At 39.1% G+C, this 26,511-nt stretch overlaps 1 long non-coding RNA gene across 1 annotated transcript; it reads right to left on the reverse strand.

Annotated features, from left to right (window-relative positions):
• Positions 1–18,865: 18,865 nt before the first annotated feature.
• Positions 18,866–26,045, reverse strand: LOC148852790 (uncharacterized). The gene is made up of 2 exons (XR_016098968.1): positions 25,375–26,045; positions 18,866–19,098 (listed from the first exon to the last, which is right to left on the reverse strand). It is a non-coding gene; the product is annotated as an uncharacterized LOC148852790 (long non-coding RNA).
• Between the last annotated feature and the right edge of the window lie 466 nt (positions 26,046–26,511).

Raw genomic sequence — 26,511 nt, forward strand, 5'->3', positions numbered from 1 at the left:
ATTTTGGTGCCCAAAAACGGAGGGAAAAGAGAGAGCTTTGAACGAAGGGAATGAAGGGATAGGAAATCCATCACATGGACGCCAAAAGATTGCAGAATAAGGGGGGCAAATTTCAAAAATTTTTCTCTCCCTTCAACTGGGAATCGAATTCCCCATTTAGAAAATCATATTTTCAATGATCATTCTTGAATCATAAACTAAACCAGATATGAACCAAAAGGAGTAGGGAGAGATAATACCTGATACAGAGAAGTAGTATCTCCCAATGGAGGTGTTCACGCCCAAAGAAGGATCCAAAATCTGCTCTCACTGAAGATGGCACAGTGCAGGGTGGAGCAGAATCAGCAGTGTTCTTCCAGAGTCCCATGCTTTCCATGTGTTTCTCAAACACTTTCTGTGATAGTGGCTTCGCCAATGGGTCTGCTACATTTTCCGCTGACGCTACCTTCTGAATCAGGACGTCCCCTCTACCAACAATCTCCTTTAGTACATGGTACTTCCTCTCGATGTGCTTCGACTTCGAGTGGGCTCGTGGCTCCTTAACCTGAGCAATAGCTCCATTGTTGTCACACAACAATGGGATGGGTGATGTACTGGATGGAACTACTCCAAACTCGTGAATGAACTTCTTCATCCACACGGCTTCTTTGGCAGCCTCACTTGAAACAATGTACTCGGCCTCGGTCGTGGAGTCTGTAGTGGACCCTTATTTGCTGCTTTTCCAGCAAACAGCACACGATCCTATCGTGAAAACATATCCAGATGTATACTTTCTATCATCTAGATCCAACTGAAAATCGACATCTGTATACCCTTGGGTCTGTAGTGAGCTACCATCGAATACTAGACAAAACTCTTTTGTCCTTCTAAGGTACTTAAGTATGTTTTTCACAGCAGTCCAGTGCTCCTGCCCTGGGTTGGCCTGAAATCTGCTTACTACACTCACTGCCTGAGCAATGTCAGGACGAGTGCACAGCATGGTATACATGATGCTCCCTACAGCAGAGGCATAGGGAACGTCTTTCATGCCAACAATCTCCTCAGAAGTCTTGGAAGACATCTTCTTGGAGAGAGTGACTCCGTGCCTGAAAGGAACATTTCCTTTCTTAGAGTTTTTCATGCTATATTTTTTGACTATTTTGTCAATGTAGGCAAATTGGGATAATCCTATTATCCACTTCGACCTATCTCTATAGAGTCAAAGACCCAGTATATAGGAGGCTTCTCCAAGGTCTTTCATGGAGAATTGTTGTGAAAGTCATACTTCCACCGTAGTCAACATTCCTACATCATTCCTAATGAGTAGAATGTCATCTACATACAGAACCAAGAAGATAACCTTATCTCCACTGTACTTCCTGTAAACACAGGGTTCATCCGGATTCTGCTCGAAGTCAAACGATTTGACAGCAGAGTCAAAACGGATGTTCCAACTTCTAGAAACATGCTTAAGTCCATAAATGGATCTATTGAGTTTACATACCATGTTTTCCTGACCTGCAACAATGAAGCCTTGCGGCTGCTGCATATAGATATCTTCAGCAAGATCTCCATTCAGGAATACAGTTTTGACATCCATTTGCCAAATCTCATAATCATGATATGCTGCTACAGCTAGCAAGATCCTAATGGTTTTAAGCATGGCCACAGGCGAAAAAGTTTCCTCATAATCGATGCCCTCTTTCTGAGTGTACCCTTTCGCCACCAGACGAGCTTTGAAGGTCTCAACCCTACCATCGAGGCCCTTCTTCCTCTTGTAAATCCATTTGCAACCAATTGCTTTTACCCCGGAGGGTGGATCTACTAGAGTCCAGACTCCATTGGTCTCCATTGAGTCCATCTCTGCTCTCATGGCCACCACCCACTTTTGGGAATCCATGTCCAACATAGCTTTCGCGTATGTCACGGGATCCTCCTCACTAGTCAAGGTTTCCACCAGGTAACTATCCTTGTGGATCTTCTAGGTTGGTCACTACCTGGAACTTGTGGGGAATCTCCCACTGCTCCTGAGCTCTCCTCATCAAGAACAATTTCCTGACGATGGGTGTCCAGGATGTAATCGGTCTCCAAGAATTGGGCATTTTGATTGCAGAACACTTTTTGCTCACTTGGGTCATAGAAAAGGTAACCTACAGAGCCTTTTGGGTAGCTTACAAATAGGGAACGGCTGGTCTTGCATTCCAACTTGTCTGCACTCATTTTTTTAACGTGTGCTGGACAACCCCAAATCTTCAAGTGTCTGACACTTGGTTTCTTTCCGGTCCAAAGTTCATATGGAGTGTTCGGAACCGATTTGGTTAGAACCCGATTCAACACGTAAATCGCAGTCTTTAATGCGTAACCCCAAAAGGATGTGGGTAACTCTGAGTGTATGAGAAGTGACCAGACCATATCCAGTAAGGTCCTGTTCCTCCTCTCTGAAACACCGTTAAGTTGTGGTGTAGCAGGAGGAGCTAATTGTGATACTATCCCATTGTCCTTTAAGTAGTCCCTGAATTCGTTAGAGAGATACTTGTGTCTCATTAGGTACACGTAACCATATCGTGAGAAATCATCTGTGAAGGTGATGAAATACACGTGTTGATTTTGTGTCCTAACACTTAGGAGACCACATACATCAGTATGTATTAGGTCAAGTGTGCCTGTACATCTTTCAAGCTTACCGTTAAATGGCCGTTTTGTCATCTTGCCTTGTAGGCAAGGCTCACAGGTGGGAAGATCTACTACAGTTAGAAAATCCAAAGGACCATCCTTTACCAACCTTGTGATTCGGTCAACACCGATGTGGCCAAGTCGGTAATGCCACAGACACGTGGGATTAACTGTATCACGGGCTCTCTTCTTGGGAATTTCAGTCGACGTAGTTTTGGTTATGTTAGTTTCTAGAGAAAGATGTAAAACATAGAGACCATTCTCTAGTTCCCCGTATGTGATGAATCTGTTATTTCTTTTAATAGTAATTATATTACTAAAGAAGACAGAATAACCATCTGCACACAGTTTTGAAACAGAAATCAAATTTCTCCTTAAATTTTGTACATAAAGGCAATCTTTGAGTACAATTATTCATTCTCTAAAAATTAACTCCACGGTTCCTATTGTCGTGGCTACAACAGTTGCAGTAGTCCCCAAGTAGAGTGTAACTTCTCCTTCACTCAGCCTTCTGCTTACCTCGAACCCCTGTAGTGAGTTACACGCATGAATTGAAGCCCCGGAGTCAATACACCAAGACGCAGAAACTACCAATAAATTGGTTTCTATAACACAATATTCGAATTTACCTTTCTTGGATTCCAGGTAGGAAAGACAGTTCCTTTTCCAATGGTCGGTCTTCTTGCAGAAGTGACAGGCATCCGATGCTTTGTCTTTCTTCTGCTTCTTACCCTTAGTGGCTTTCTTCTGAGGCTTCTTTGCCTTCCTCTTTCTCTTGCTCGTCTTGCTAGATTCAATAAGCATAGCTATAGGCTCATCCTTTGTAATGAGTTCTTCAGCTCTTTGCAACATATTATTGAGCTCTTGTAAACTGGCATTCAGCTTGTTCATGTTATAGTTCATGATGAACGAATTAAAGGAAGGAGGCAAAGAATTAAGGATACCATCCATCTGGGTTACAAGGTCCAGCCCGGATCCAAGAGCCTCCAGTTTGTTGATGTATCCCATCATCCGAAGACAATGGTCATGAACTTGTTGGCCCTTGGACATTTGTGTGGTCATGAACTGTTTCAAGACCTTTTGTCGAATAGAATGATTCTGCTCTTCATACATCGTCCTGAGACTATCCAATATTCTTTGGCAAGTTCGATGTGATCAAACTGCCTCTGTATTGGGTTGTCCAAGGAGGCAATGATGTAATACCGGGCAAGGGAGTTTTTCTCCTCCCATTCCTGATAGTCCCTCCTTCGGGCGTCAGAAGCCCTGTCACCCGGACGCTACGAGGTAGGATTCTTTGCCACTTTGTCCAGCTTTTCAGAAGTTAGGACCAGCATAAGGTTCCTTTACCAGTCGGCATAGTTTGGGCCCTTAAGCTTGTTGTCATCAAGAAGCTTTGCAAAAGATCCGTTTGCCATTTTCTGATAAAAGAGCAAACATCGGTCCACAACCTAATTTGATTCATGTTCATTTCATAGATATGGATTTTAATCTACGATCCATTTCCATTTATTCATCTCTGAGATTTCCCTCCTTTCTCAATGACGGAGACTACGGGTTGTCTCTAGAAATGTGGGAAATCACATAGGGTGCATGGAGCCAACTGTTTCAGCTGCATAACCCCACCACCTTTCTGTGAAGGATCATATCCACTCATCATATGGGTTTTCCCTTTGGTCTCTATCAGACAAGGTTCAAAGCCGTTTCCAGGTAAACCTTTCTGTCCAGTGAGTGCTCACCCATCATGTTCGTGAACGCCAAGGTACCGTGAGAGAGTTTCCACTTTCTAGTTAAGCCCCTCCCACATCGGTCTATGACGCCCCTATCATCTCATGAAACACTTAGACAAGCCCAACAGCAAATGGATAGCCCATTTTCCAGTGTGTTTCCTCATTACTGAAGGACCCATCCTCATGCTAATGATCAAAGGCCTTTAGAGAGTTCATCATATGAATCTCCTTATCACTTGCATTCATATTAGCTGGAGGGAACAAATAATTATGCCCTGGTTTGATTTAGGTCAAACCAAAGTGGCTCCCACTGACTTTCATAAAGCCAGATTTCGGTGGGACTTAAATCGGCTAGGGTTCTGCACGTAACCTCTTGATGAGGTGTGGGGCCCACCACTGAGGAAGGTCATCCAATGACCACAAGGGACACCATGGCAATGATGTGCATTCAGCCATGGTGTACGTAAGAGCCACTATCGAATAAGCATGGGCCAAGCACTTATGGACCATGTACGCAGCACATCACACATCCAAACATCTCATGCAGGGATAAATTGATCCAATCAATTAATTATCTGTAAGGCCCAATGGAAGCCTGTTAAAAATCCATAATATTAACCATTAATACTATCTAGGTATATGGGCTGAATTAGGGTTACCCAGTTCGGCCCATATAGCTTTATCCTTTGAAGTGGGCTTTTAGCAGTTTTAACTATTTAAAACTGGGCCTTTACAAGTTGGGCCGAATTAACCATTTAATTAAATATCAATCCTCAGGCCCATTAGTGGAAAAATTAGGGTTGACTTTCAGCCTTGATTAAACCATAGATTTGGTCCAAACAGTTTGAACCAATCTTGGTTCGAATGGGTCTAGGGTTTGATCTTTAATTAAATCTTTAATTCAAGAAAATAATATGAAATTAAATAAATGATAAAAAAAATCAAGAATCAGTTAATTAGGGCTGTTCGCACACACCATCCTGCAAAACAGAGGTTAGATCACAGATTGCAGTTTCACAAACTACAAATCGCAAATAGTGAATGTCCCATCTGCGAAATCTCCTTCTCTACGAAATCTTCCTTTCTGCACCGCCATCTTCGATCCAAAATAAAATTGAATAGAAATCCTATTTCTATTAATAATTACATCAGATCAAATGCCTATACATTGAGTCTAAAATTAAAAAATATATATATATTTACAGACCAAATGTAATAAATAAATTCAAGAAACTGTAAATCTTGCAGTTCTCCCTACGCAAACCATGAATTCGATCTCCTCTTGTACGAACAACCCATAAATCCAGAAAATCATGTAAAATAAAATATTTTATTCTTTTTTAACTTCTTATCTATTTTATAAATTTATTTTCATTTTTTTTAAATGCCTCTCATGGCCTAGCCCAACTCAGCTCGGGCCCACCTGGGCTCCTACCATGGGCCATGCTGGGCCTGACCTATTAAGGATCCTAGAGGAGGCAGGCATGATGTGCTAAAGCATGGACAACCCATAAAGTCAATTTACACCTCTACACATGCGAGAGTGAGATGTATTTAAGGGACAGATCATAGATGTCAATGTTCTTATGGGTGCAAATGGATCGGATCATGAAAATTCAGGAGGTCCTACCCCAGGAGAGGGGTGCTTAACCCCTTCCCTCTCCCATTTAAGTCTTACTCATACTGGTTTAGCGAGTGCCTTGGGTTTAGAGTCACTAGTAAACCAAAAATGCTTTTTGGTGAAAATTTTGGAGGTCCCATCACCTCCATTTCCACAACTGATAGGTGCGACTCCAAATCATTCCAAGTGAGTTGTTTCCCGACACTCACAAACAGGCGACTCCACTTGGGAGTTCTTGGACCCTAGGTAGGGCCCACATGGGAACCTATTTGACTTGATTGCTATTTTTGTTTATATGCACATTATTAGGAACTCTTTTTGTTATAATAATATTTGCTTATTCTCTGATGTTTATTGCATATTTGTTTATTGCTTTGTTTCTTCTATCTGCTTTATCTGTTCACTCATTCATTGCACACATCATCTTGCATTAGATTTAGCATCCTACTATCCTATAGGAGAGGGTTGTATGCTGAAGCCTTAGGACCAAAGTTCCCATATGTTGTGTTGGAATCACTTAACCAGTCACCAACCTGAGAAGCCCATTTGTCCAATGAGTGGAGGTTTGAAGGTTGGCGACCTTGTTGAAGCCTTAAGTCTAGGTGTCAAGCCCTTCCCTCATGCATCAAACTCCACGTGTCAACCTAGTCAGTTAGGGCATCTTCCACCACAGCTTTGTTTGCTTACATGCCCTTTGTGGGGCCCACATAAAATGATGACATATAATAAAAAACACAAAAAACAAAAAATATAATTAAAAGGTTAAGAGTAAAATAAAACTAAAATAAAACAAGTAAAAAACAAAATAATATAAAAATAATAATTAAAAAGTAAAACAAAAAATTAGAAAGAAAAAAAAATAAAAAAATAGAGGAAACACAATTAAAATAAAAAGGATAGCCAAGCACAAATACACACAAAATAAAATAATAATATTAAAATATTAAAAATCCAAAAAATAGAGAAGAGAAAAAATAATAAAAAAAGAAAAGAAAAAATGAAGAAAAAGTAAAATACATATATACAAAATAATCAAAATTACCAAAAAAATAAATAATAAATAATAAATCCCAAAAATTAAAGTAAAGAAATATTAAAGGTGAAATTCAAAAAAAATGGCAAAGAGAAGAAACAGGGAAAATAAAATGAAGATTAAAAAAATATATAAAATGACCACAATCTGAAAAACATAATTAAAAAATAAAATAAAAAGTCAAAAATATATATAACAATGAATTCAAAAAATTAAAAGAAAGCAAAATATGATAAAAAATTAAAGGGGAAGTTTTTAAAGGGGAAAAAGCAAAAAATAATGATGAAAAAAATGAAGAGTGTATAAAAATGTAAGAAAAAAAAGTAAATATATATATATAGTAACATATTTCTGAAAAATCCAAAAAAAATAAAGTATCAAAAAATAGACAAAATAAAATAAAATAAAAATTAATAAAAATTACCAAATATATGAATAAACAAACAAAAAATGATAAAATCAACAAAATAAATAGAAATACAAAAATAGAGAACATGCGAAAGAAAAGAAAAAAAGATAAAGATAAAAAGGAAAAAGCAAAAAAAAAAGGAAAAGAAGATGAAAGAAACAAAACCATTTAAGAAAATTTCTACATATTTCTTTTGAATAATTAAGAAAAATCAATTACAACACACATATATATATATATATCATCATCATCATCATCGAAATTCAAAATTCCAAAAAATGAGGAAAAATCTCAAAAACATTTTTTGAGATTTCTTAAGAAAATCTCAAAAAATGAGGAAAAAAAGAAAATGAGGAAAAAGAAACCAAATTATCTAAATAGAAAAATCATTAAAAAATGATAAGGTGTGGGACACACATAGTGTGATATCATAAAAAGATCAAAATCTCAAAAACAAATAAAAATAAAAAATAAGAAACAAAAAAAGTAGACAATAAAATAAAAATGAAAAGTCAGATAAAAATAAATAAATAAAGTAAAGCAACAACAACAACAACAACAACAACAACAACAACAACAACAACAACAACAACAACAACAACAACAATAATAATAATAATAATAATAATAATAACTACATGAATAGCCCAAAAGCACAAACAATAAATTATAAAATAAAAAATAATATAGTAAAATCTAATAGAATAAAAATCAATAAAAATAAGAAAGAAAGAAAAAAGAAAAGGATAAAAATCTAAAAAAAATGAAAGCAAAGGAAAGTAAAAAAGGAAAGAGTAAGGAAGATTCTCCAATAGATAATAAAAAAAGTAAGTAATATTAAAAAATTGATTTTTAAATAAGTTGGAGTAAAGACCAAGTGTAAATATCATAAAAATTCATAAACAATAAAAATAAAATAATAAAAAAATGCAAAGAAATGAAAAAAAATAAATAAAATCAATTAAAAAATATAAAGGCAGGAAGAATGAAAAATACAAAAATTAAAGGGAAGAAAAAATAAAAAAAAAAGAGAATAAATTAATGACAAAGAAAGGTAGTAAGAATGGGTGAAGTAAAGATTAATAAAGGAATGCAAAAATGTTGTTATAGGTTCACAAATAAAATATGTGTGCTAGTTGTTATTGATTGTGTTTTTCTTAAAGTGAGAATTGAAAGAAATGATATGAGTTTTCTTTGTTCAGAAATTGTGGTGATTCAAACAAACCACTTAATGCATTAGTTTTAATTTGAATCAACTCTTTTCCTTAGTTTTTGTTTCTTTTGAAAGTATTTCCTTAAATTTTATACCTTTTATGATAGAGGCCCACCTTATTTGCATCGTACTACATTTTGCATCCCCTCAACTTGGTCGTCTATAAAAGCATTACCCACCATGTCCAGCTGTAAGGAAATCTTCACCCACCTTTCTAAATTGCTTTCCCTACTACGCCTTCATTTTCATCATAGTGCAATTGTAACCTAATAAAACAACCCATCACACTCAACCCCTTAGTTCCCATCCTTCCATCAGTACCCTTGCACACCGTGATTAGATAGACAACTCATATTAGCCAGCCCTCTTCATAGGTGGTCAGTCCACTCCTAGCTTCATGCATATTTCTTTATTTGATCGGGTGTTCACCCCATCTGGTTTTGATCTATGGGCAGGCCAATTTTACTATTTTTTTCTCGACGTTTTATCGGTATTGCATAGTTTTCACATAAATTTTGCATTATGCATATCCCACCTTGGCTGCCTTAAAGTAAACCTCCCGACATAGATCCTAGCTGTTTTTTCACCCCCCTCCAGTTAGTCAAATAATTTAATAAAACCAAAAGAGCAAATAAAATAGATACTACATTGATAAAAGAAAATTCATCATTAAAAATAGCAGGGACAAATAAGATAGAATTGTTAGCCACCTTTCTAAATCGAAGGAGTTTCTTCAAGACCATGGCTGCCGATTCCAAAATGGTTAGTGATGAATCGATTTTTTGTGATGTATCAATTTTTCTGGGCTTAGTACCTCGTCATTTGGTCTGCTTCCAAGTGGCCGATGACTCAGAGGCCGAAGTTAACTTCCACTGGATGAGGACTTGGATGCCAAGCTGGGGGCATATTAGGTGCCGAGTTAACTGGGCCGAGTTGGGCATGTTAGGTGCCGAACTGACTGGGCCGAGCTAGGTAGGTTAGGTGACAAGCTGACTGGGCTGAGTTAGGCAAGTTAGGTAACGAGCTGACCAGAGTGTCGAGCTACCTATTTGGTTCCGAGCTGACCAGAGTGTCGATATGCCTATTAGGTGTCGAGCTTACCAGAGGGTCGAGCTGCCTATTAGTTGCCAAGCTGACCAAAGTGTTGAGCTGCCTGGTGGCGAGCTGGATTGATTATTGAGCTTCGTAGTTCTTTAGAGACCTGCAAGGAATCAATGTCAAAGGACCATGAGTGGCTAACCCGGCGAGGTCGCTCCGAGGCTTAAGCCAGTACTCTCATAGTAGACTACGAGCTAAAAGTCATAAAGTTTGAGAGCTAGAATATGCTTACTTGCCCCCCTATGCCATTGGGGTTGGTGCCTTTATATAGGCATAGTTTGGTGTTGCCTTCACACACCGCATCCAAGATTTCTGAGAAGTCATCTAAGTGGTCCGAGATTCCCTGGGGTAACCGCCATGCACGTTGACCACCCTCCGGATTGTTCGACATGTGGGCCAACTTCCAAGGATCGTGGGAGTGTTAGGATATGCATGCCGAATTTTCCGGCGAGTATGTCTCGTAGGTCGCCAAGTCAGCACCTGTGCCAGGCCGCCAGGTGGGACACCATCAACTTGGCTAAGGCAAGTTGTTGCCTAAGTGGTTTCAGGTGTCACCTAGTTGTTCCGAGGTGCCATGTGTCTCAATATCATTGGATGGCCAAATCCGCCATCATCATTTGCCTCCCACTCCCGAGCTGAAAGTAAATCAGTGAAGGGAGTAAATTGCTCATTTTGGCCTGAAATGACTAATTCGATGAGCTCATAAGCATCGATTCAATTCCTTAGGCTCTGGAAGAGACTTGCAGTCCACTCTCCTTACCCTTGATTTTGCCCATGCCGAAGAGGCGACTGGGTCTTATGTGGTGCTGAAATCTTTGCCAGTTTGGCACTTTAGCCCTTAGGCTCTGGGAGCGACTCGTAGTCCACTATCCTTGATCTTTGATTTTGCCCATGCCAAAGAGGCAACTGGGTCTTATGTGGTGCTGAGGTCTTTTATCAACTCGACACCTTAGAGCTATGGCTATGCTGCATCAGCCTCGTTAGTGACATCGGTTACCCACTCCTACAAGAAGCTACTAGGAGCTCGACCTACGGGGGCAACACTACTGACTTTAGGTCACCAGCTCGCATGGGAGCATTGGAAGGCTTGACCGGTAGGGGTACCTTGCGAAGAGGACTGATGAGGCTTTATCTGAGTTGAAATAAAGTTAGTAGAGCTGCTTAGTCTATTGACCATCAACTTTCTGCATAGTCTTTGAGTTCACAAAAAATGGAAACTAGAAAGTGAGAGCTTTTAGTTTCTAAAAGGTGAGAACTTAGCTTTCTAGAAAAAGAGGACTTAGCATTTCGGAGGATGAGAACTTAGCTTTTTATAATGTTTCCCACAGGCGGCGCCAATTGATGTTTCAATTTTTTGGTGATGTATCAATTTTTTGTGCTAAGTACCTCGTCATTTGCTCTGCTTCCAAGTGGTCAATGACTCAGAGGCCAAAGTTAACTTTTGTTGGATGAGGACCTAGATGTCGAACTAACCAGGCCGAGCTGGGGGTAGATTAGGTGCCGATTTAGCTGGGCTGAGCTGGGCAGGTTAGGTGCCGAACTGACTGGGTCAAGCTAGGCAGGTTAGGTGACAAGCTAACTGGGCCGAGCTAGGCAACTTAGGTGACGAGTTGACCAGACTGTCGAGCTACCTATTTGGTGCAGAGCTGGCCAGAGTGTTGAGCTACCTATTAGGTGTCGAGCTGCCTATTACTTGTCGAGATGACCAGAGTGCCAAGCTGCCTGGTGGCAAACTGGATTGATTGTTGATCTTCATAGTTCTTTAGAGACCTGCAAGGAATCAATGTCAAAGGACCTGAGGTGGCTAACCCGGCGAGGTTGCTCTGATGATTAAGTCAGTACTCTTATAGTAGACAGCGAGCTAAAAATCATAAAGTATGAGAGATAGAATTTGTTTACTTGCCCCCCCTATGCCATTGGGTTTGGTGCCTTTATATAGGCATAGTTTGGCATGGGCTTCATGCACCGCATCCGAGATTTCCGAGAAGTCATCTAATTGGTCCAAGATTCCCTAAGGTAACCGCCATGCACGTTGACCACCCTCCGGATCGTTCGGCACGTGGGCCAACTTCCAAGGATCTTGGGAGTGTTAGGATATGCATGCCGAATTTGTCGACGAACACGTCTCGCAAGTCGCTAAGTCGGTGCCTGTGCCAGGCCGCCAGGTCGGCGCCTGTGCCAGGCCACCAGGTTGGCACCTATGCTAAGCCGCCAAGTGGGACACCATCAACTTGGCTAAGGCAAGTTGTTGCCTAAGTGGTTCCGAGTGTCACTTACTTGTTCCGAGGTGCCATGTGTCACAATATCATTGGAGGGCCAAATCCGCCCTCATCAGTTAAGATAGAAGACTCAAAGAATCACCAGTCATCAAGATCAAAAGACTCCAGGGAGCCATATGTTGGGATAGAGAATCAACATCAGTCCTTAGTAAACACAGCATTGCCACTAAGTGTAGTGCCCATTTGTGGAGATATAGCCAAGTTTAAAGAAAGATCTGGAGGAACTAAAGCACATCCAATCCCCTCTTGTGCCAAATTTCAAGAATTTGTGCATGTACCAAGGGTTGGAGTTGCCAAAAAGGGTTAAAATTCCAAAGTTTGAGAAGTATGATGGAAAAAGTTGTCTCAAGATGGATCTGAGCACATATTGTGGAGAAATGTTTCAGCTTGGAGTAGATAACAGGATCCTCGTTCAGCTTTTCCAGCAAAGTTTGGAGGGTGAAGCACTAGCATGGTTTGCATTACTTGAAGTAGATAAGAAGAAGACTTGGAATCAAGTGGCCACAACTTTTCTAGAATGGTTTGATTACGACATAGATTTGGCTCCAACTAGAGGGATAATGGAAGGCATGCAAAAGGCACCCAAAGAAAGTTTTGCCGAATATGCATATTGATGGAGATTTGTTGCTGCTCAGTTGAAGACTCCCATCCCATTGGAAGAAATGATCGAGCTCTTTCTAAGGACCTTAGAGCCACCATTCTCTACATTCAAGAAATATCATTATTTCAAGCGAATAGTCATTGTTGGAAAGAGAATTGAACGTGACTTTCGATCGGGAAGTTGTGGTCTGATTGTCAACCCTTCACCGTCTAGTGAAGTAATGAAGTGTAGGCTATTGTTGATAACTATCAAAGAGTTGAGTCATCATGTCAGAATTGTTCAGCTTCTCCTTTCCAATCAGATAGAAGAGTTAAGAGAAAGCTTACTCTGCTCTCGATGCCACTTTCTCAATTACTTCCTCAGCCAGTACAAGAAGGATGTTTTGTTTTGCTTTAACCAATTCAGTTCCAAATCTGCATCCTCAAGGGTTCAGCTTGAGTACATTCTACAATTATCATCAAATGCCTAGACATCTTACTAATCAGTGTGTACCTCTACGGCTTGTAGTACAAAATCTTATCGATAGTGGAATCCTTCAGCCTTAGCGACGTACCACGAGTTTTGGCCATTTGGTTTTGTGTTCCTTTTTCATCTTGCTTATAATCAAAGTTGTAAATAACCGGAACTACGACCGATCTGATCCCTTACAAGGGGTACGTAGGCAACCTGGGTAGTGGCGCTTGGGTTCGACCAGGATAATAAAATAAAAATAAGGTTTCTTAATCAAGTGAAATGGCAATTAATCATCTTTTCATTTATTTAACCTTTCAATGAAATACTTCTCCGTACCTACCAAATAACCCTAGAATGCCTCCCTTATAGGTCCTTGATAGTGTGCGTAATTTCCATATTATTTGTATTTTTTCTTATTTAATTAGTACATTAATTAATGGATTTTATTGTGTTTTATTTAGAAAATCACAATTTGGTAAAGAAAGCTGAAAGAAGATTGCAGCATAGCCCCAGCATGTTGGGAGAAGACCAACACAATTTCAGCATGCAAGAAGTGGGCCCCATCAATCCTAGTAGGATTCAGCTGAGTTGGAGGCATGAGTCATCAAGAGTTTTTATAGAGTCTATTTCTTGCTTTACTTCTAAAAAGAAAGAAAGTCAAAGTCCATCTTAGTTAAGAATTTCTATTTAGAGATAAGGATAAGATTAGATCTGGATTAAGCATTATCCCATTAGGAAATTGAACTTTCTATTTTTGAGAAAGAACTCCTAAGAGGTGTTGGAAACAGCCCCTCCCCCGAAGGCTATATAAAGGGGGGATAGACTAGCACTCAATCACTCAATCAAGGAGGGAAGAAGTGAAAGAAGGAAGCAGAATTTGACCTCTCCATCTGGAAGTTGCGATCTCTCGATGAAGTTCGATTAGATTTTATTTTTTGGTTGAAGGTTAAGGAAGCTTTGGTTCTACAAAATTGTGATATCTAATTGATTTTATTTTAGTTCATTGTTTATGAGTATTTATATATTTTCTGTGATTTCTTGTTTAAGATTATTTTATTGATTGGGCAACAAGATCCATTGTTCAATCGATAAAATAACCTATTGCCCATTAGATCATCAAATTCGTATATGTTTGTTAGATTTAATCTTTGTGGAAAATAACATAAACCAATTATGGATAAGTTTTTTGTTCATGTTATGAAGATATATAATCTTGTTTAAATGATCCGAGCTTGTGTGTTCGTTGACTAGAATTGGGTCTCTCCAATTCTTAATGCTTTTAATAGATTAAATCCGAAGAGTTTGCTTAGGGTTGTCTATTAATAAGAGAAGCAATCAAAGAGCTTATTTCGATTGCCAAAAATACAAGTAGAGATTGGCTATTAGAGCTTTTTAGTAGCTATAACCAATTTACTCATAAGCACCTGAATTCATCCTTGCATCGATGATCAATTGTAAAAATCAAGGCTGAACTTATCCCTTCAACGGATGTTTCCTTCCATTCAATAAACCTTTATTTTTTTTTTCTTATCTTTATAACAACCCTCTACTTCATTTTCTTGGAAATAAATCAACCCAATCCCTGAAGAGACGACATTGTTCATCACTATATACAAAAATATTTAATTCGAGTAGGATTTTTATTTTTGGTCAGATTCGACACCCACCAGTCCTTCCCAACCTCAACCATGTCATTTATACCATGTTTTCTCGCATTTCATTCACTCCACCAATGTGCACACACACACATGCACAAGTTTTCCCTTTGTAATGTTTCATGCATGTGTTATCTGTGGTTTGAGGTTCATTGCTACTTTAAGATGAAAAACAATGGGGGAAAAGCCAGAACAAGATGAGGTTAGCCTGAGGATTCTGGACATGTTGCCAATGTTCTATAATCAAAATAGAAGTGACCATTTATTAGATTACTCAATTATGGTAAAAAAATCCTTTGTAATGAAATCATCTTTCCTTTTTATCCATTTTTTGTGTTTAGCATAATAAGTTCAAATTCTTTGGTCTGCTGTTTTATTTAGAAAAATGTCTACTTATGATGACAGTCATTTTGAAACCCGCCAAGAATTTGACAAGCTTAAGAAAATGATGGTTGCCTTAGGTTCCAAGATGGATTGGCTGATATCTCAAACCAAGGCAAACCCACTTCACACACCCCATCAGACATACCCTTGTCCTTGCCATCCCTCATAACATCCACACCTACACCCACAAACGTTAGGCTAACATCTCAACCAACATCCATAAACATTAGGCCACCATCTCAACCAACACCCACATCTTACAAACCATCAATTCATGGATGTTCATCTGATGCACTCATAATGGCCAGGAAACCATTTGTCATGCCAATCCCACCTCTGATGACTTTTCTATGTACATCTCCAATATCCATGCCCACTCTTGCAAACTTTAGACCACCACCTCAACCAGCATCTTTATCTTCCAAACCAACCATTCAAGGATGTTCACCTGGTGGATCTACATTTGCCAAGAAACCATTAGTCGTATCAATCTCACCTCCAACAACTTTGTCTCATGCATCTTCATTACCTAAGCCGGCACCACAAACTCCACTGCTTGCTCCAACCCAAGCAACCCAACTTGACCAACCACCATAGAAGAAAGAAAGAAGGGTACTTAACCAAATACCATGCTCTCATGATCAGTTGTTACCATTTCTTGTTGCAAAGGGATACCTCCGGTCATTGAAATGGAAACCACCTCCAAAAATGAAGCCAAGTAAGTACAATGAAAATGTGTTTTGTGCTTATCACCAAGGGCCTAGGTACCCTACCAATCATGGCATCACCAATGCCCAAGATCTCATCGACGAGGGTGTATTTGATCCCACTAGGAAAGTTCCAGACATGGTGTCGCCAATCCCCAAGAAACTGACCCATTAGAATATCTCATCAGTTTTGTTTCATTGCATTAAGACTCATTTCAATTATTCTGTTATGTTTCACTTTCACCTTTTGTAGTTTGGAAATGAATGTAATCATTAAACATCTCATCGTTTGTGTTAATGAAATTTTTACTTACTCATTCATTTTATTGTCCTACCTTCTGCACTTCCAATAAAGTAATAAGTTTTAATGAGGGGATTTCACAAATTTGGAAAAGAGATAAAGTTAACACTTCCCTTAGGAGGATTGTATAAACATGATTGTCTTGGATCAAAGACTTGGGATAAGCCTTAAAGGCATAACTGTACAAAATAATGATTGTTGATCAAAAGGTCATAGCTACAAAACACCCAAGGGAGGGGTAATCCCATTAATCTAAAGCAGTAATATCCATTCCCAAGCATGTCCACAAATATGCTCACCATTGATAGCTCAAATTGGGGCAAACATAAGGTTGAAGTCATTGTGATGGGATATACACTCCTTTGGATCTGTTTCATAAGCCAACATAGAATGAATGTGTCATAACAACGTAGTGCTCAACTAATTAATCATGGAAAGGACTAAAGACCATTATCGATCATTTTATGTCCCATAAATCCTTTGCCACTATCAATACAGCTAGTTAGCCTATTGAGCGGATTTGTCTGACTTTCTTCTTTATTAAACCAATTAAATTTTCAGGTTGCTTCTTCCCAAAGGGCTAGAAAAAGTTTTAAAAAGAGAAGAGAAAAAAAAAAGAAAATAGAAAAAAGAAAGAACATACAAAAAAAGAGAAAAAAAAGGAAAAAGAATCACCCTAATTCAAGCAATCTCAAAGCATGCAAGTCTTAAAACTGTCAAATGACATAAATACCCTGAAGTCAGTTGATTTCAAATTGTGCTCAACATGTAGTTCTTCCTTGGAAGTTATGAATTTAAAAGAAAAATAATGGGAGACCATCTTTTGGTCGATTGCTTTATCCATTTTCATTAAACCCTCTATATTGTTCATTTCACTAGTTATCCCTTTGAGCCTTTGTTGGAATCATTCCTTAAAATAAACACTCATAAGAGGTAGATGTTAGATGTTGTGCATGTGCATGTGCATGCCAGTCGGTTTTAAAAAGAGAGAGAGAGGGAGGAAAAAATAAATGAATATGAAAATTAGGACAAATGCACAAAATAAAGTTAAAAAAATAAAAACAAAAATAAAAATAAAAACAAAGGAGTACAAAGAAAGGGGGTTACAAAGAAAAACTGGGGTAGTTAATTGCTAAAAAGAATTATGAAAAGAGCAAGCAAAAAAATTGGGGCAAACAAGGTAGTCAAAGTGAGAAATTGTTCTCTAGAAGCAATATATGTCTTTATGCCAACCTTACCTATTTACAATTCATCCTACAATAAAATCTTCCTTGATCACCTAGTGCACAACCCATAGTATTGAAAGACATGCAAAGCTTTGTGTTTCATTTATGATTGGAAAAGTGATTAATTGAGGAAAAATAAGAATACAAGAGCATAATTTTGAATAAAGCCCTAAATTTGGATTTTAGCATGTGATATCCATTATAGTTTAAGTTTCTTAACTCTTTTATTCATTGTTTTAAAACCCTTATTCTAAACCATGTATCATCTTAGTCAGAAGTCCTCCTCGATCCTTAAGAAATTGGTAAGTAGCACTAAACAAACCTATTGAAACGAAATATATTTTTGTTATAAATCCCTTGCATTAGTAGAATTGCCACTTAACCTAATTCGAGCATGTTCAACTCTATCCCTCATTTGGAGTTCCCCGTGCATACCCATTTTTGGAAAGATCATCAACTTTGCTCCCTTAAATTGAGCAACCAACCCCTTTGCATTAAATTGTCTTTTATTAATCCAAACTGGGGCAGTCCCCCTTCCAATGAGTGTTTCTCGATATGAATCTTTGATTGGCAACCATTGTATGTCAAATGTCTATGTTTTTGGGATTTGAAATATATTGAATATTATTTTCAGAGAAGGAAGTGGTTGATTTTATCTCTTGTTCAAGTCTAGCAAAAATCCCCGGTGGAACTTTATCTTTGAATATCCATTGATTTGAATCATTTTATTATAACATCTTGTATTGTGTTTTTCTTGATTAATTGATTAGTTAAAATTTTCATTTGAAATTCATTCATTATATAAAGAATTGTGCTTTTTAGTTAATCATATCGTGTTCTTTTGAAATCATCTAGCTTCCAAAAAGTCATCATTCTCCCACCTTATGGCATATATATCATTATTTGATTATGTTAATCACATTTGTTTTAAATTCCGTTGCGGTAACAAAGCCCCTTGTGGTAGTAAAGTCCTTTATGGCACCAAAGTCCCTCACGTCAGAATATCAATGTTTTGTGAATAATTGCATCATGGAATTGGTTTTTGTGGATTTGCTTTGCAACATACCATATCCTAGATACATAAATTGTTATTGTTCCATTTAAAGGTCATTAAGTCATCAAGTTTCAGTTAAAATATCATTGATCTCTCATCTGAATTAAATCCATTTCAAATCCCTTCATAGCATCCAAGTCCCTTGTGGCATTAAAGTCAGTTATAACATTAAACTCTTTCATGGGACCAAAGTCCCTTGTAGTAGAATATTAATGTTTTGTAAATAATTACATCATGGCATAATATGACCGTTGTTGATTTGTATCACGACATAGCATATCCTAAATATGGAAATCATTACTACTTCAGTTAAAGATCATTACCTCATCAATTTTCAATAAAAAAATCATTCATTTGAGTTAAATTTGTTTCAAAGTCCCTCATGGCATGAAAGCTCCTTATGACATCAAATTCCATTAAGGCACTAAAGTCCTTCATGGCACCAAAGTCTCTTGAGACAAAATATCAATACTTTGTAGATAATTGCATCATTACAAAACATAGATGTTCTTAATTTGCATCGTAGCTTAACATACATTAAACATGGAAACCATATGTTTCAATCATTAACTTTTCATTTGAATCATGACAATATCATAGTCCCTCGGGGCAACAAAGTCCATTATAGGATTAAAGTCCTTCATATTCCCTTGTGGCATCAAAGTCCTTTAAGACATTAAAGTCCCTTGTGGCAAAAAAAATTAATGTCATTTTCTCGCTTTTAAGCATAAAATCATCAACATATCAAATCATTAACTTATCATTTGAATTATATCAGTATCAAAGTCCATCATGGCAGCAAAGCCCTTTACGGCATTAAAGTTCTTCATGACACAAAAGTCCTTCATGTCACCAAAGTCCCTTATGGCATTGAAGTCCTTTAAGGCATTAAAGACCCTCGTTGTAGAAAAATTAAAATTAGTTTCACTTTTAAATATAAAAAAATTCAGTATTTCAATTAAAAATCATTAACTTCTCGTTTGAATTATTAATATCAAAGTCCCTCATGGCAATAAAATCCGTTATGGCGCTAAAGTCTTTCATGGTAGTAAAGTTCTTTCAAACATTAAAGTCGCTAGTTCTTTCATTTGAATTATATCTAGTTCAAAGTTTGTTTCGGCACTAAAGTCTCTTGTAGCAACAAAGTCTATCATAGCATAAAAGTCCCCTGGGACATTAAAGTCCTTAATGGTGAATAAATTAATATTATAATATGCTTCTTGCTAATTTTTTGACATATGGTGAATTATTGATTGCATCATGGCATAACACACATTTTATTATCATCAATAGTTTTATTTCTAATTGAAGCAGTTATCGTGACTCAAAAAAATGATAGAAATGAAAATGAAAAATAAAAATGATGACAATGATAACTTAGTAACAGGTCCTTCACCACCGGCTAAAGTGTGTGGCAACATGTACAGAATCATTACAACCTTCAACTATCACATTATTGTGTTGAATTTGAAAATCCCCTATCACTGCCAAGGAGCACAAAGGAAAATAATAGCTTATGACATCATATCAATGATGCATCATTATTTTGATGACTATTGTCACGCACTTGAAAACACAACACTTTGCACCATCGTTGTTTTTATCAAGTGTTTCGTCAAAGTTTTCGAGCATAGACTACTCTTACATGGAAATATGTCTCTTGCCTATCAAAAGAGCAGTTACGTTATATCAACCACAGGACCTCTATCAAGTTTTTAAAATATTTTACTAAGGCTTTTAAAATGCTTTCTAAAGAACATATGAGTTTATGCCCTAATTACGCTTTGCAACAAGCTTAGTATTCTACTCTTGAATTACTTTCAATGTTGTGTTTTGATTGACTTTTAAGACTTTTCTTTAAAAAAAAAAATTACACTGATTCCCTATGGGTTTTACCTGGGAGGGGTCTTTTCCCAAAAAAATAGTAGTTTTCAATTTTACCCTAATTAAGTAAGGTTTTTACCCAAGAGGGGTTGTTTTCTCAAAAGTAGATTGTTTACCCAAGGAGGTCGTTTTTCCATAAAATAGATAGTTTTCTCAAGTTTACTCCTATTTTATAAGGTTTCTGAAACTTAGGAGGGGTTACCTTGGCAAAAGTACTTGTTTTCGGGTGATAATTTGCTTTTTATCGCTAATTTTTATTTGCTTTCTTCCTTTTATGGCAAATGTACCAAGATTTCAAAGGGTGTAGATACCTAGGAGAGGTCATTTTGCCAAGAATAAAATAATCTAAACATGATGAAACAATGTTGCACAAGAACTCTTCTTCTTCACCTCTCCACTCACAATAATCTTCCTTCCTCGTCTTGCCTCTCTTCCAGGCCTACCCTTCATAAAAATTTCTTTGTACTTTTTTTGTCTTTATTGTTTCATAATTTCCTACCTCACAACAAAAAGGAGCAGTTGTCTGCACTCGATTTTTGCTCGGTCCACTGCTCGAACCCCCAATTCACTAGAAATTCTCAATCAGACCCTTCTGATCCATATGAAACACTTTAAAACCTAAGAAACCCGAATTTCACCCTGAGAACTTTCAAATTCACCATTAAATTTGCCCAATACCAATTCAATGACCCCAATCAACCCCCATATAGGCCTCAATCCTTAGATTAAACACCACAATTAAACTCAAAACTTGCTAAACCCACCGAACAAATCTCGTCAAAATTCCTCCGCTTACCCTTCCATCAAATGAATATTCCATTTTGACCCCTCTCATTAGCACGAAACACTCATAACCAAGATACCCTTGATCTTAACACATTTGAGCGATCAGACCATGCCATTAAACTCCGGATACATAAAAACACATGCCTATAAAGTTTCAACCCTAGATTCCCCCATTTTCCCTTCTATCAAATCAAGATTTCATTCCAGAACATCGCGTTGACCCTATTCCTATGATCTTGACCCTCCAAGACTAATCAAACATCACCATCAGATCTCGAACACCCCCAAATACCCACTTATAAAATTTTAGCCCAAAATACCTTTCTTTGCCCTTCCATTACACCAAGATTCAATTCTGAGGTTCTAGATTGACCAAATCAAGCCCTTTCTAGGTCTACCTAATCTGGGCCCATTTGGCTCCACCAATCAACTTAGAATGTCCAAAAACCTAGTACCAAATTTTTGTCAAAAAATACCCTTATTTACTCATCCATATGGAAAGATTCCATTTTAGCCAATCTCATTAGCCTATACAAGCAAAACCCCTGTCTATACCCACAACCCATCTCAACCCTTTAATCATCAACCCAAAACCCCCCATCATCAAACCAAGACCCCTAGTTTAACCCCCTAGACCCAGTTTTCCACAACTATTTCAAAATTACAAAAATACACCTAGACTTACCCATTACTCGAACAGAAGAGGCAGTAGCAGAAAGGTCTCCCACTTCCGATCTCCCTCTCACCCGTTCTTCTTCTTCTTCCTCTTCTTCTTCTTCTTCTTCTTCTTCTTCTTCTTCTTCTTCATGCCTGCACGTGGAAAAACGTGACACATAAAGACGACACAATGGGAGCACCACGTAGAGTAGAGGCCGGCGTGCAACATAGAACCAATTGCGTGACTGCATGCAGCAGCCTCAGATGGTCATGCGACAAGGCCGAACTATTTCTTGGTCGTTCGCACCCACCTACTTCCAGGTGGTCTCGAGAATAAATAGGGGGTGAACCCCCCCCCCCCCCATAAGGTGAGCATCTAGACTCTTTACTACTAACAACTTCATTGCCTCCCTTGTGGCCTCGTCTGAGCATCCCAAACTCAGGCCTCGTCCACCTCTCGTCACACCCCTACTAACTTGACCATCAGAGTCCTCACCTCGGGTTAGCACCCGGGGCCTCTGACATCTTCTCTCTCTTCACAAGACTGGCCTACAGGCCCTCGGCCACAGAGGACCTCAGACTCGTCAATCAACCCTCAACTCATAAGCAAATTTACTTTGTTTCCTTCGGCCCATCCAAGGTAGCAACAGTTGGCGTCGTCTATGGGAACGTCGCTTAGACTTCCCTCAATTAAGCTTACACTTTAAAACTTGTCTTAAAATTAATTCCTAAGCTTCAACGAAGATGTCAAGAAACACAAGGAATGCTTGTAACTTGGTTACGATGGACCAATTCCAAGCCGTCCTCAACCGGCTTGATAACCTTGCGCAAAGGCTAGATGAGGTGGGGTGCCCAACAAGAGACTGCCCTCAAGGTAGCCTCCCTATGGTGCCTGGGGACGAGTGTCTCCAAACCCACTAGCCATAGTCCCAGTAGGAGCCAACAAGGCCGACCCCTCATAATCCAACAGTAATTGACACACCAGTCAGCCACTAAGAACCTCACGACCCCCTAGCCGATGAGGGGACGAATTAGCATAGTCTCACGATCACCACTAAGACCAAGGACATCGCCATCGACAATAAAGCCCTGGAATGAAGGTGGGCGATTGGGCCACAACATCCCCCTTCAAGGGCTGAGGGCCAACCCCATGTCTATCCCTTTCGTGTCTTAGACCTCCAAGAACTCCTGAACGATCGGCAAGCTAGAAGGAATGGAAGCGTACGCGCATCAGAATACTCAGGGAATAGGGCTGACCCGTTCCAAGTCTGGGAGGACCAGGACAAGGAGGCCTCAGCCATCGACCACTAAGAAGGAGAGGCTAACCACCAATGCGGAAGCCCGGAGAAGAAGAAGAAGAAGAGAAATAGAGACAGTCACAACAGTAACAACAACAACAAGGACAACGAGAAGCCACCGGCTTCGACCCTGGCTTATAATAAATACACGCCACTCAACTCCACACGAAGATAAATCCTCATGCAAGTAGGGAAGGAGGAGTTTGTGAAGTGGCCTGAGACGATGAAGAGGAACCCCAAGAGGGGTCACCCAAAGAAGTATTGCAAGTACCACCGTGACACCAGCTATGACACCGAGGATTGCTACAACTTAAAGAATGAAATCGAGTCCCTCATTCACAATGGTCACTTGAAACAGTATGTGGGTGGCGAGGTCAGTGCCTCGTCCTCGCAATAATAACAACAACAGTAGCAATTAGTAGGCATCATCAGGGGCAGTAGCCATCATCGACATCATCATCGGGGGCACGGCCTCGGCCTGAAAGACCTACATTAGGCAACTAAACATCCAAGGGTTGGCTTCCAAGAAGCCAAAGCAAAGCAAAGCCTTCACCTTCATGGACAAGGAATTGAAGGGGATCTTAGTCCCCCATGATGACGCACTGGTGATATCAGCTATCATCATAAACTTCATGGTGAGGAGGATACTGGTTGACAACAGCTCCTTAGCCAACATCCTCTTATCCAATGCCTTCGAGAAGATGAAGCTAGCGCCCAAGGGCCTCTAGCTCGTCAACGTGCCACTCGTCAACTTCTCCGAGAACATGTGAAAACGGAGGGAAGAATCACCCTACCAATCAAAATAAGGATAGAACCCCAGTAGGTGACAAGGATGAATGAGTTCTTGGTCATAAAGATTGGCTCCCCCTACAACGCCATCATCGGGTAGCCAACCCTCCACGCGATTAAGGAAGCCATCTCTTCTTACCACCTCACCCTTAAGTTCTCCAAGGCAGTTATCTCCTTTTACCACCTCGCTCTCAAGTTCCCAACCGAACATGGCATAAGAGTCATCGAAGGGGATCAGCAAATCGCCCACCAGTGCTATGTGGCAGCACTAAAGGAAAAAAAAAAACAAAGAGGCCTTACCGTTAGAGGGCCTCGATCTCAGGGAGGAACCAACGAGTCAAGTCTAATCGGCCAAGGACCTCGTCTCGGTGCCCCTGAACGAGGACAAGCCTAAGAAAGCAGTACACATCGGGTCCAACCTTCCTCCTAGCAGCCTTTCCAAACTAGTATGTTTCCTCAAAGCTAATGCCGACATCTTTGCTTGGTCTACCGCTGACATACCCAGAATTGACCCTAGTCATTACTCATAGGCTAAGCGTAGACCCGAGATCTAGGCCAGTTTGGTAGAAGAAGAGGATCTTTGCAACGAAACGATGGAAGGCCAAGGGGAGGAAGTTGACAAGCTACTCAATGTCGGTTTCATCCGAGAGGTACATTACCCTAATTGGTTGTTTAATGTAGTTATGGTAAAGAAGGCTAATTGTGAGTGTCGAGAAAGCATGCTCACTTGCCACTTAAGCTGAAAATGGAATCACCACCCATCAAATACGAAATTGGAGGTGATCGGACCTCCGGGATTTACATTGAAAAACATTTTGATTTATTAGTGACTCCAAAGCCCAAGGCACTAGCTAAACCAGTCCGGGTAAGACTCGGATGGGAGAGGGAATGGATTAGGCACCCCTCTCTTAGGTCCAAGAGGTGGGGCCCACATGGGAACTCAAGCAAGCATAAACACAAAATACAAATAATAAAGCAAGAACAAATTACAAGAACAAGCTAAGAAAAATCCTTCCTTTTTTATTCATATTCTAATGAATGGATTAGTTTCAATAATTAGGTCTATAGTACATCTCATCACCCAAGTAGGAACAAGCTTACATTCGTCTTTAAAATTACATAAGGTAGATTTTAATTAGGGGAAAAGGATAAACTAGTTTATGAAAAAATGAAGGAAAACAAACTGATCTACCAGGATTTCCAATATTTAACACCTAATTGAAGTGAAATAGTGAAGTGAAATGTAACTCTATCAATAATAAAAGAAATTGAACATAACGGTTATTTAACATCGGTAAACTAAGGAACTCTACTAATAAACATCAGGAATATTGATTCAAGTGAGACAGGAAGATAGAAAAAGAAATCAGTAAAAGTAGAGATAAACTTCTAAATCCTTAAGAAAAATGAGAGTAGAACTGGGTTGGTACAAAGAGTTACAAGAGCACATTGATGAGCCCAGTCTCTCTCTTCCAATCTGCAGATTCCACGGAGCAAAAACAAGAAAAAGAAATAAAGAACTAAACGCAAAGAAAGCGGGAATTGACCTTACTAATTGGAATATGGCCTGAGATCGAGATTGAATACTACAAGTAGAAGATCCAACTGAATTTGGTTGCCTCCTTTCTTGATCGACGATGGCAATTAGTGAATGCAACTGATGGTGTCTAACGTTGAAGTTAATCGATTGGACAGGGAGGAACGGAATCGTGGTGTCTTCTATTCACATCTTCGAGCTTTTGTAACAAGGACGCATGAAACTTGCAAATGGGAGATCGACTTGTCGACTCAGTTTATGGCTGCTGCAATAAATTCCATGTTTAGGGCGGTGAATATAGAAAATAGGGGAGATGGGAAACAGCGGAGAGAAGGAGAAGGCGAGCGAGAGAGAGGAAGAGAGAGAGAGAAAGAAAAAGTTGGTTGCTGCAATGCTGCTGCAACCAATTGCAACGGGTTCAGATCAGTTGTTGCAATGCTGCAACCAATTGCAACGGGTTCAGATCAGTTGTTGCAATGCTGCAACCAATTGCAACGGTAGTGATGAAATAGAGAAAAAGTGAAAAATAAAAAAGGGAGTGGGCAACCACTGGAAAGAAAAAAAAAAAAGGAAAAGGAAGAATAATAAGATCAAGAAAGAGAGTGGGAGAGGGAGGCCGGGCGCCGGAGATGATTGGTTGTCGCCGCCACTGAGTTGGGTTCAAACGAAGGGGAGATGAATAGTCTGAATGAAGCAGATAGGATATTATTTATAATAGGGTTAAGGGGTAGTTTTATGAATTTAGGAAATCCAGGGGTGTTTTGGTACTTTTCAAAAAGTTGGGTTAAATCGGGTCTAGAGGGTTCAGGTCAGGTTTTCAGTTCAATGGTGGGGATTTTTAGGTCAGAAAATGGAGGGTTGAGATGGGTCTGGGTGTTGAAGAGGTTTGTGTGAACGGACTAGTGAGATTGGTCAAAATGGAATATTTCCTGATGGAAGGGTAAATGAGGGCATTTTTGGCTAAATTTGGCAACATAGGGTTTTTAGACATTTTGGATTGATTGGTGGGGTCAGGTTGGCCCAACTAGGCTCAAATTGGTCAGATTTAGAAAGGGTTTGACTCAGTCAATCTCAAGCCTCGAAATGAAATCTTTATGTGATCGAAGGGCAAACAAAGGTGTTTGGGGCTGAAATTTTATGAGTATTT

The sequence above is a fragment of the Nelumbo lutea genome, chromosome 5 (assembly GCF_056320005.1).
Source record: "Nelumbo lutea isolate HS-2025 chromosome 5, American lotus-T2T, whole genome shotgun sequence".
NCBI classification, from domain to species: domain Eukaryota; kingdom Viridiplantae; phylum Streptophyta; class Magnoliopsida; order Proteales; family Nelumbonaceae; genus Nelumbo; species Nelumbo lutea.